Raw genomic sequence first — 12,153 nt, 5'->3', positions numbered from 1 at the left:
TACAGTTTAGAAAGAAACTATTTTCAAACCCATTTCGATTGATACCCATCTTTTGACAATCCATTTAACTTATTAAATAATTTGAGCTTAATTTTTTCAACAANAGTTTAGAAAGAAACTATTTTCAAACCCATTTCGATTGATACCCATCTTTTGACAATCCATTCAACTTATTAAATAATTTCAGCTTAATTTTTTCAACAAAAAAAAACAAATGTTCAATTTAAAGATTTCCTAGCACTCGTTCTTTTCATAACCATATTTTAAAATATCATGTAACTTATGTATAATTAAACAAAATGCCACTTTAAAAACAGGCGGCAACCCTCTTAAAAATTATTTTCGAACTAAAATTTCCTTAAATATTTTTCGCCTGACATTGTTATAAATATTTCAAGNTCAGCTTAATTTTTTCAACAAAAAAAAACAAATGTTCAATTTAAAGATTTCCTAGCACTCGTTCTTTTCATAACCATATTTTAAAATATCATGTAACTTATGTATAACTAAACAAAATACCACTTTAAAAACAGGCGGCAACCCTCTTAAAAATTATTTTCGAACTAAAATTTCCTTAAATATTTTTCGCCTGACATTGTTATAAATATTTCAAGTATCTGATGAATTAAGTGGAAATTCATTTTTCAAACACGTGGCACCCCTCCTAAACTTAGTTCTTAAATACAGGATTTCAAACCCATTTCCGTTGATTACCATCGGTTAGTAATTCGTTCAACTTATTAAATAATTTTAGTTTAGCCCTTCAAGCTGGGCAACCCTCAAGCACATCAAAAATATTTTAAATTGTCAAACTAAGTATTTCTTGAAGCTCTTTCATTTGACATCCATCATTAATATTTCATATAACTTGGGTATAAAATAGTTCAATTAGACTTCTCAAATAGGTGGCAAACCTATTCAAAATATTTCCAAACTACTACCTTCTTAAACCTCTTTTGTATGACACCCATATAGCGATAACTTATTTACTTACCAAATTCCTTTAACTAAAATTTAATTACATTTTTTTTAAACATGTAGCAACCCTCCTATACGTAGTTAAGTTATAAAGCCTTTTCAAAACCATTTTGATTGACACCCATATTTAATAATTGATTTAACTTTTTAATTAATTTGAGCTTAATTTCTCAACAGGTGGCAACTTTTTTCGAAAAAGTAAAACCTTCTTGAACAGCCACACCCTAAGCCCTTTAATTTGGTACCCCACTTTTGAAAATCGATCGTACGGTGCGGATCTGAGGGCATTGATTAGTAACTAACTTGAGTTTACTTATTTAACAGGTGGCAACTCCTTTCGAAAAAATAAAACCAGTTTGCACATCTAGCCAAGCGCTTTAATTCGGCACCACATTTTTGAAAATCGAGCTAACGGTGCAGATCTTTTATGCTGCACAAAAAATGCCTTCGCGTATTATATACATAGATTATAGACATATATACCTTTTTTAATTACCTCATTGCCTTAATTCAAATTGAATTTGATTGCTTAGACAGGTGGCAACCCTCCGACACGCAGTATTTTCAAACTACTGCGATTGGTACCCAATTAGTAAATATTGATTTAACTATTTAAATAATTTGAACTTAATTTTTAAACAGGTGGCAGCCGTCTTCAAACACTTTAAAAATATTCTAAACGTTCCAACTAAAGATCTCTTAAGATTCATTCGCTTGACGTCCATATTTTTATACTTCATATAAATTAGACTTTTCAAACAGGTGGCAACCCTTTTCAAAATGTTTACAAACTGCTACGTACTTAAACTTTATCGTGTAGCATCCATAAATATTTATATTACCTAATTCCCTTAATTCAAATTGAATTTGATTTTTTAACAGGTGGCAACCCTCATAAAGTTAACTTAAGAAACGAAGATTTTCAGAACTATTTCCATTTATGCCCATTTTGTAATAATTGGTTTAGCTTTTTAAATAATTTGAACTTAATTTTTTAAAAGGTGACTACTCTTTTCGTAAAAGTTAAACCTTATTGCACACCTACAGCCAGGGCCCTTTGATTTGGCACCTCACTTTTGAAAAATGAACGAACGGTGTGGATCTGATGGCACTGATTATTAAATTATTTGAATACAATTTTTTATCATCTGGCAACTCCTTTCGAAAAAATAACCAGTTTCCACATCTGCAGGCCAAGCGCTTTAATTTGACACCCCATTTTTGAAAATCGAGCTAACGGTCCAGATCATTTATGCGGAACAAAAAATGCCTTCGTGTATTATTTTGAACTTAATTTTTTAAAAGGTGGCAACTATTTTCGAAAAAGTTGAACCTTAATTGCACACCTAAAGTCAGAGCCCTTTGATTTGCCACCTCACGTTTGAAAATCGAACGAACGGTGTGGATCTGGTGGCATTGATTATTAAATCATTTGAATGCAATTTTTTATCAGGTGGCAACTCTTTTCGAAAAAGTAAAACCTTATTGCACATCTACAGACCAAGCGCTTTAATTCGACATCTCATTCTTGAAAATCGGGCGAACGGTACAGTTCTTTTATGCTGCACAAAAAATGCCTTCGCGTATTATATATAATAGAAATAGATGGCGGCGTTCATATAAATTGATAAGCTAAACGAGATATAATTATAATTAAATCGGGTTATCACTTTTGATGAAGATCCCGAATATATTGCAATATAATGATGTTTCCACATGTTTTTGGTTTTTGGTATCTTATCTTATATACAAAGGCAATCATGTTTTCTTTACACCCCTTATATGGCTAAACTATACCTCAAAGGTATAAACAATTAGCTATCATTAAAAAGGTATTTTGATGCTGATGTGCAGACAATTCCAAATTGGTTTAACATAAAGCGGAAAAATCCATTCAAAAGTGACACCAATACTAATGCCGTACATGTACATGGTTGGGGCGGAAATTCCTCCTAAATGTATGCTTTAATATTGATACTGAATTAAAGAAATCTGTTAAGCAGCAGTTTAGGAATCAGATTTATGAAGATTAAGATTCATGCAAGTAAGAAGGTTAAGTTGAATATGTAGAAGAAGAAAGGGATAAACGCAAAGATTAGAATAAAAGTAAAGAAACCTAAATATAAAGGAAGGTGAATATGAAGATTAAGATGAACATGAACTTGAGCATGAACATGAACTTGAACATGAAAATGAAGGTGAAGATAAACATAACCATAAACATTAAAAGCGATAGAGACAAAGATAGAGAGGAAGAAAGTGATAGGAATAAAAGGGAAATTCAACTGAAGAATGTGCGATGTTATATTGTGGTGTGTTATGCTACATATGTTATGTTATTTAATCTTATGGTATGGTATGTTATGTTATGCTAAGTACTAAGCTAAACTCCCCTCCACTTAACCCATTCCAACTAATTTCAGCTCAACTCAACTACATAAACTATCTTTAATTTTAGCGGTTGAATTTCAACCGCTGGGCGAACACTAGTACTATAAAAGCCACGAGTATCAAAATTTCAAAAAAGGAGTTACGCCACTTTGAATCTTCATAACTTCTTTTCTAATGCAAGAACATACCTCTAACAGGTTGCATTAGATTCTGCTCTCCAAATACTACCAGTGAGCAATCAACGCACCAAATTTTGCAGCGTAAAAATAAAGAAATAATAGGAGTGACATTTTTTGTTTTTGTAGAAATTTCCCAATTCTGAATTACATGCATATTTATTTAAAAAAAAAATAGCTATTGGCTCAAAAAAGGTGGTTGGGCACTGTGGCCAATGGTAAAGTTCGTTTACCATCTCTGCATGGTTGTAAGCCATGCCGACTCCGCAAAATGTTCCGGAAGCAGTGTCCGGAGGATGCTTCAGACTAGGCCGAGCATCCTTTGAAGTGCCATCTAATTAAAACTTAAGAAAGTTCAATTACATGGCAGTTGAGAAGTGCATGTCCAAAAATTTCATAAACTGTATAAATAAATTTAATCGCCTTGATGTTAAATATTTACTTAAGTGAATATTATTTCGTTTAAATGTACTTTTTCCCATTTAGTGAGTTCATTTTTATAATTTCATCTTCCTCCCCATAGTATTTAGTAAAAAAATTTGTGCTGCCAACTCCAATAAGAATGATCCAGATCGTTTCCGTGAGAAATGATCGTGATGCTGATCTGGATAAACCAAGAAAACCCAACTATTGCGTTCTTTAACCTTCCTTTACTAACATGCTGTCTCACAGACCAAACACATTCTTAAAGCTTTCTGCACAACAGAGTTCAGCTTTTTGAACTTTTTAAAAGCTTTTATTTAACTTCACTTGTATATATGTATCTATGTCCTGGAACTTTGCAATCAATATTTAACTAACTTCCCGGTGAGCTACAGATTTGAAACTTTAATTTAAAAAAGTTAAATTAAAACAACTTAGGGAACTTCCTATTCTTCTTACACAGAATCGCTATATCTATAAATTATTTTATACTTTTTAGTTCTTGTTGTAATAAAAGCGTGTTTTTAGTGTTTTAACTATAATTTTATTTCTTTGTATACCTTTCAGTTGATCAGTTGATCTTGTTGATGCCGGTGTAGACTGATCGCTGCAATCTTGCGTTTTTTTCTTTTACAGCAGCGATGGGCAGAGAGAGCTTTAACTCTACGCGCGGCTATATAAAATGTGTAGACAGCTTAAAAGAGTTTTGCCCGCGGGCATGACCGAGCCCATGACCGTTTTACAGTCATTCGTTCCGTGAGACGATGTTAGTACAGTCAAAGCTCTCATAGACGGACGCTCTAATAAGCGGACATCTCCTATAAGCGGACACATTCTTGGGAACGAAAAATTTTTGTTTTTTTTTTCATACCAAATGCTCTCCCATACACGGACTTTCCGATAAACGGACGCGGACCAGTGTTGCCGTTTTAATCCATATGTATCCAATTGGATACATTTTCGCCTTAAATTTTGAGGGATACTTCGTTTTTTTCATCAGTGTAAAATTGGATACCTTTTCCCATAAGTATTGGTAAGGGCACCCTGAAATTGTGCATATGGAAACTGTGCATACGAAATAATGCATATGAAAAAAACCGAACTAATGCATACGAAAAAAACCGAAATAATGCATACGAAAAAAACCGAAATAATGCATACGAAAAAAACCGAAATAATGCATACGAAAAAAACCGAAATAATGCATACGAAAAAAACCGAAATAATGCATACGAAAAAAACCGAAATAATGCATACGAAAAAAACCGAAATAATGCATACGAAAAAAACCGAAATAATGCATACGAAAAAAACCGAAATAATGCATACGAAAAAAACCGAAATAATGCATACGAAAAAAACCGAAATAATGCATACGAAAAAAACCGAAATAATGCATACGAAAAAAACCGAAATAATGCATACGAAAAAAACCGAAATAATGCATACGAAAAAAACCGAAATAATGCATACGAAAAAAACCGAAATAATGCATACGAAAAAAACCGAAATAATGCATACGAAAAAAACCGAAATAATGCATACGAAAAAAACCGAAATAATGCATACGAAAAAAACCGAAATAATGCATACGAAAAAAACCGAAATAATGCATACGAAAAAAACCGAAATAATGCATACGAAAAAAACCGAAATAATGCATACGAAAAAAACCGAAATAATGCATACGAAAAAAACCGAAATAATGCATACGAAAAAAACCGAAATAATGCATACGAAAAAAACCGAAATAATGCATACGAAAAAAACCGAAATAATGCATACGAAAAAAACCGAAATAATGCATACGAAAAAAACCGAAATAATGCATACGAAAAAAACCGAAATAATGCATACGAAAAAAACCGAAATAATGCATACGAAAAAAACCGAAATAATGCATACGAAAAAAACCGAAATAATGCATACGAAAAAAACCGAAATAATGCATACGAAAAAAACCGAAATAATGCATACGAAAAAAACCGAAATAATGCATACGAAAAAAACCGAAATAATGCATACGAAAAAAACCGAAATAATGCATACGAAAAAAACCGAAATAATGCATACGAAAAAAACCGAAATAATGCATACGAAAAAAACCGAAATAATGCATACGAAAAAAACCGAAATAATGCATACGAAAAAAACCGAAATAATGCATACGAAAAAAACCGAAATAATGCATACGAAAAAAACCGAAATAATGCATACGAAAAAAACCGAAATAATGCATACGAAAAAAACCGAAATAATGCATATATGCACAGTTTCGGTTGAAAACCGAAATAATGCATATGACAAAAACCGAAGTAATGCATACATGCACAGTTTCGGTTGAAACCGAAATAATGTCTAAATGCACAGTTTCCATATGCGCAATTTCGGTGCCCCGATTGAAAAAACATCAACGGCCTATTCCTTAAAAGCATCAAGTAAATGCAGGCAAAATGTAAGCACAAAACAACTGATATGCACTTTGACACTTTATCCATTTTTACCCAGAGAAAAAGTCCGGGCTGTTTCGGGCAGGAAGAAGAAGACACTTACGAACCAATACGTTCCAATTTTCGCTCTCTATTACCCATTTTGTTGAGTACGGGAATGATTTTTGGGCTATTTTGGGTACCCGCGGGATCCCGCGTTGCGTGTGGGAAAGAACCTAATTAAAAATTGTTCCATTTATTCGCTTTCGGCTCTGTTTTTGTTTCCTATCGATCATGCGTTCGTGTGCATGTAAGCAGCGATACAGCGGAAGATCTGCAAAGAAAATGTTCCCTCTGTCTCTGTACATCAGAGCTGGGCAATTTGTGTTCGCGAGCAGTGATCGGACTTATAAAATTCTGTGTGGTAGATTTAGAAAAAATTTGGTAGATCAGACTTTTTAGAAAAATTGGAAAAAACCTGCAAGGTTTCACCTTCACTGAAAACTTTTTAATTCGAGTTTCTAGAAAAAACTTTTAACTTGGGTTTTGCCAATTTTGACAATCCTCAAGTAAATGTAAACAACGCGTNCTGGAAAAAAGTGTGGTAGATTTAGAAAAAATTTGGTAGACCAGACTTTTTAGAAAAATTGAAAAAAACCTGCAAGGTTTCACCTTCACTGAAAACTTTTTAATTCGAGTTTCTAGAAAAAACTTTTAACTTGGGTTTTGCCAATTTTGACAATCCTCAAGTAAATGTAAACAACGCGTTGAAAACTTGAGATGCTAATACTTTCACAATTGTTTACTCTTATTTGAGAAATCGCCGCCGGGAATGCGAAATCTTGTATACTATCATTCTTGTTATTAGGGACACGAATTTCGATACGATATGATACCATATCGATATTTTTGCCATTCGATACCGATATTTTTTACTCGAAAGTTTTCAAACGATATTTATTGGAATCGAGTACCAGAACCCTTGCATCGTATCGAATCGTAAATGTACATTACAAAGGTAATGTGAATAATTATACATTTGTATGACAAAGTATTAGAAAATAAAATGATAATGTCAAAACTCTGGGAATTGGGCAAGACTATTTCGATTTGTATAAAACTTTTTGTTGTAATATTTGAAAAATTAAAAGTTAATTTTCCAAATTCCAAGATGTAAAAATTTGTCCTTACTAAAATTNCTGCTGAGTGGAAGATCGACCTATCTCGATAGCCAGTTCGAAAATGCCCCATCTCAAAAAACTTTTCAAGAAAGCCCTATTTCAGAATTTGTTTCAAAAACGCGCTATCTCAGCTGCCGATTCGAAAATGCCCTATCTCATCACATTTTCAATACATTTGAAGTGAGATAGGGCGTTTTTGAATCGAATTCTAAGATAGGGCGTTCTTCAACCAAATTCTGAGATAGGGTGTTTTTCAATAAAATTCTGAAATAGGGCGTTCTTGAAAAGTTTTTTGAGGTAGGGTGTTTTCGAACTAGCTGCCGAGATAGGTCGATCTTCCACTCAGCAATCGATTTGTATAAAACTTTTTGTTGTAATATTTGAAAAATTAAAAGTTAATTTTCCAAATTCCAAGATGTAAAAATTTGTCCTTACTAAAATTTTTATTGAAAGTTTTGTTGTTAATATTGTTTTTAAATATTTCATTTCTTGCAAATCTATGTCGAGCTATAACTTTACTTACTTTGGAATTTATATGTAAAGCAATATGGATATATTATGCGCTTTAAAGCGCAGAAATATGTACTCTCTTAGGTTGGTATGTGGCGCGCCTTCAGTGATGTACTTATTAAAGNTTTGTATAAAACTTTTTGTTGTAATATTTGAAAAATTAAAAGTTAATTTTCCAAATTCCAAGATGTAAAAATTTGTCCTTACTAAAATTTTTATNATCGATTTGTATAAAACTTTTTGTTGTAATATTTGAAAAATTAAAAGTCAATTTTCCAAATTCCAAGATGTAAAAATTTGTCCTTACTAAAATTTTTATTGAAAGTTTTGTTGTTAATATTGTTTTTAAATATTTCATTTCTTGCAAATCTATGTCGAGCTATAACTTTACTTACTTTGGAATTTATATGTAAAGCAATATGGATATATTATGCGCTTTAAAGCGCAGAAATATGTACTCTCTTAGGTTGGTATGTGGCGCGCCTTCAGTGATGTACTTATTAAAGTGCAAAGTGTTAATTCTATAATAATAATAGAAAATTACACCAATATTCAGATTTAATTTTTTGAATTTTGTATCGATATTTGGAATATCGAGTCTTTTTATTACGATATTAATGGGTGCCCGATATTTTTACAGCGATACTTTAAATGAGTACTATATCGGTACTTTCGGTTCGATATCGTATCCCTACTTTTTACCACATAGTGTTTAGTATTGGACAATTTTTGCTCTTAAAATTAAAAAAAATAAAGAAAATCATGCGGAGCTAAATTATAACTACTTAAAAATGCGAATATGTGGTAGATTTCAGACCTTGTGTGAGGGAGATGTGGTGGAGGCTCCAAAAAGTGGTAGATCTATCACAATGTGGTAGAAGTCCGATCACTGTTCGCGTGCAACGCCAGCGCCGCAGTTCGTATACGTATACAGAACAGTGTTGCCAGAACTTTTGGGCGAACCGGCTAAATTGGCAAATAAAACCGGCTAAAATGTTTCAACTAAATTTCACATGTTTTATTTAAATAAATCACGAGTAAAAAGACTATTTCTTGGAGAGAAGTTACAAATTCTAGCCGGAAAAAATTTTGCCAGCAAGAGTTTGCAATTAGGAAAAACATATGATTGTGGCGCATGGTTGGATTTTTTGTCGACGATAATTTGAATAAACAAGATCGTTAAATTTAAAAATTTACAAACTGCAGCGATTTTAAAATGAAAAATGTAAGTTAATACTTGTTTACTTAATTAATTTAGTTAATTCCAATGATTTGAAAGGTACTCGGCAAAAAAAACTGTTTTCTTAATCGGAATGCAATCTCAAACAGAGTCGATATAGTAAACCTGACAAAGAAATTGAAACGTATGTTGAAGAAAGTAGGACTGACAAGATATATACACGTAGATCCTACTTTTGCCTCTCAGAAAGAATTTTAAAAATTCTATACAAATTTCTTTTGTTTGAAATGCAACCGTGGACACTAGCTGGCAGAAAAACTTCCAAATTTGCGTTCGTACAGAAAATTGCAAGTTTCTCCACATGAGAGAGAATTTGGGAGCATTTTTTCTTACTATCTGATATTTTGAGTGATAATTCTCGCTGGATTTTCGACGAACAAACCTATTGTCTTCCCTACAAGGCCTTTTCAGACTGACCGATTCTCAATACACTCAAATAGAAACCAATACACATAAAAAACGCTGTAAAAATTTCCCTTCAATTTTAAGGCAGTAAAACAACGACCTTAAGTTAACATCAACCGAGGCCATATGTTGACAAGGGATGCAAAATCACAGTTACACAAAAGAACTGGTCAGATTTTTCAGAAATCCCTTCAATTCTGATGTAAAATATGATGCTAAAAGACTGCAGATCTCCCATTGAGATGACCGGTCATATGACCGGCAGATGTCTCGTAGGATTCCCAGAGAGTTTTGCTTTACATAGAAATTTGTGCTCTTTTATTTTCATTTTGACTCACTTCAGTGTTGGTTCCTTTAATTCAAGTTGGCATTCGGTTTTTGGAATTTAAATAAGTTCTCAGCAAAAAAGTTTGTTTAAAAAAATACATATGTGTACATAGTGCTTGAAAATATCAATTTTTCCCTTACCTTAAACCTTTGGGAGTGGGCAAAAATGATGTTTTGTAATTTAGGCAGAATTGAATATGCGCTATCTGGGAAGACAATATCTACATGTAATATTTATTCTGTTTGTTGGCACTATATCCAAACACAAACGCATCTTAAGTGTCTTAACAGTGAAACAATTTCTTATTTTCTAAGTTTGCGAATAAAACTTCACACTTAAAATTAAGACATTTATAATAAAAATAAGCGAAATCGGCCCAATTTCATAAAATCCTGCCTGACATGAAAATTTTCTCCACGATTAGGCTAGTAGCCATTTCAAACAGATTTTGGGTCGCTTAGTAAAAAATGGAAACATATATACATATTTGAAATTTAAGATAACAAGGCAAATAGCAAAATCGGCTAAAAACGGCTAATTTTTTTCTGCAAAACGGCTAACAAATCGGCTGCCGGCTAAATCGAAATTTCTGCGGCTGTTTGCTATCGCAACCGGCTAAATCTAGCCAGAAAACGGCTCAAATGCCAACACTGATACAGAAGCAAAGCAGCGAATTTCGATTCAGTCTGCTTGCAGATTTCACCAAGGTAATTTTACGCTCGGCTGTTGATTGTTTTTCTTCCTAATTCTAGCACACGCTTGCCACATTTTGTGTAGGAAATTGACAAAAAATGCCCAAAGCAAAATGTGGTGTATTATTCTTCGATTGGTGTTTGCGTGAGTTTACTTCGATTCAAACACAAAATAGTGCGACTATATATAAGAACTACAATTCATAGTTCAAAGAACCTTCAACGACATTGTGTCACACCTACGTATTTTTAATATAAGCAAACTGTATTTTTCATGCCGTGTGAATTTAAAAAAATATAAAATGGGCTTCTTGCTGACCAACGTTCACTAATTTTATAATAAGTTCCATGATTTTTTTCAAAAAGGGCACAAATTGCATACTTTATTTTAGAAAAATTGTTTTCTATCTAAAGAAATCGATAGAGAAATATAAATGCTGGTTTATGGCCAGAAATACTTAGTGGATAATATTTATAAGTTATACTCTATTTTTAGGACTAAATACCTATTTAATGAAAATAATAAAGTCTAAGCACCGTAACCATCTTGCCGGCTGGCATTTCAAAGATTTGATTCTAAGAAAACGGTGCCCAGTTATTAAACAAATGAATTTTACCAATTTAAATTTTACATGTACTAAATTTTTCGTATGCAAAAGTTTCTATAAACTAATAGTATTGTTACAAGATTCATTATTCCACTATACGTATAGGCAAAATAGACCAATAGACCCATGCACGAAAAATACCACTTAGTACATTTATAAAAAATGTGGCAACCATAACTGAGCGCGACGCACTAATACCACGTCAAAGTGAGACTGTGTTGGTATGCCCAGCATTGCTGACCTGAGGGGAAAATCTCTAGTTTTGAACTGGTGCGCTTCTAGTACATTTAGAACCACTACTAGTTCGCGATAAATCTCTTTTGCATGCAAACAAATGGTGAATTTAACACAGCGATGTCATAGGAATTAGAAATTGTCCCCCGCTACATTACCTTTTCTATAGTTCAGAACCAGTCCTAAATTCGACATATGGGACCTAGTTCGCTTTGCACCCCATTTTCTATAGTTTTGAACCAGTTCTAAATTCGTCATTTTAGATATGGATTTCTAAAATTGTTTTTTAAAAGTACCACATATCGCTGCTTTTTAACTGATGGCGATCTAGTTACTATCGGTGAATTTTTTCTTGAGTCAACTAATTGAAAGACTACTTTAAAACAAATGTAAGGAGTAAATGTTTCGAATTTTGATACTCTTTTTACTCAAAAAAAAAACAAAAAAAATTAAAATTTAAGACAAACTAGACATATTTTGTTTATAGCGTCTTTCTCGTATGAAGCTTGAAGAATGTTAAGGTTCATTTTATGCTTTGATGGTCTTATGGTATTGGGG

General features: G+C 32.7%; 1 protein-coding gene and 1 long non-coding RNA gene across 3 annotated transcripts in view; one reads left to right on the top strand and one right to left on the bottom strand.

Moving 5' to 3' along the window:
• The window catches only part of LOC108368465 (fork head domain-containing protein FD3-like), a 51,243-nt gene that overhangs the window by 19,826 nt on the left and 19,264 nt on the right, over positions 1-12,153 (top strand). The gene's annotated exons all lie outside the window — the stretch shown is intronic.
• LOC108368466 (uncharacterized) overlaps positions 11,288-12,153 on the bottom strand; it is a 23,170-nt gene continuing 22,304 nt past the window's right edge. The window contains exon 3 of the long non-coding RNA XR_001848373.1: positions 11,288-11,299. This is a non-coding gene — a long non-coding RNA (uncharacterized LOC108368466). The remainder of the gene's footprint in view (positions 11,300-12,153) is intronic.

This window comes from Rhagoletis zephyria, unplaced genomic scaffold, assembly GCF_001687245.7.
Source record: "Rhagoletis zephyria isolate East Lansing unplaced genomic scaffold, Rhagoletis_zephyria_1.1 Rzeph_scaffold_03136, whole genome shotgun sequence".
NCBI classification, from domain to species: Eukaryota; Metazoa; Arthropoda; class Insecta; order Diptera; family Tephritidae; genus Rhagoletis; species Rhagoletis zephyria.
The sequence above is the reverse complement of the archived record's forward strand: the minus strand, read 5'-3'. Positions and strand labels throughout refer to the sequence as shown.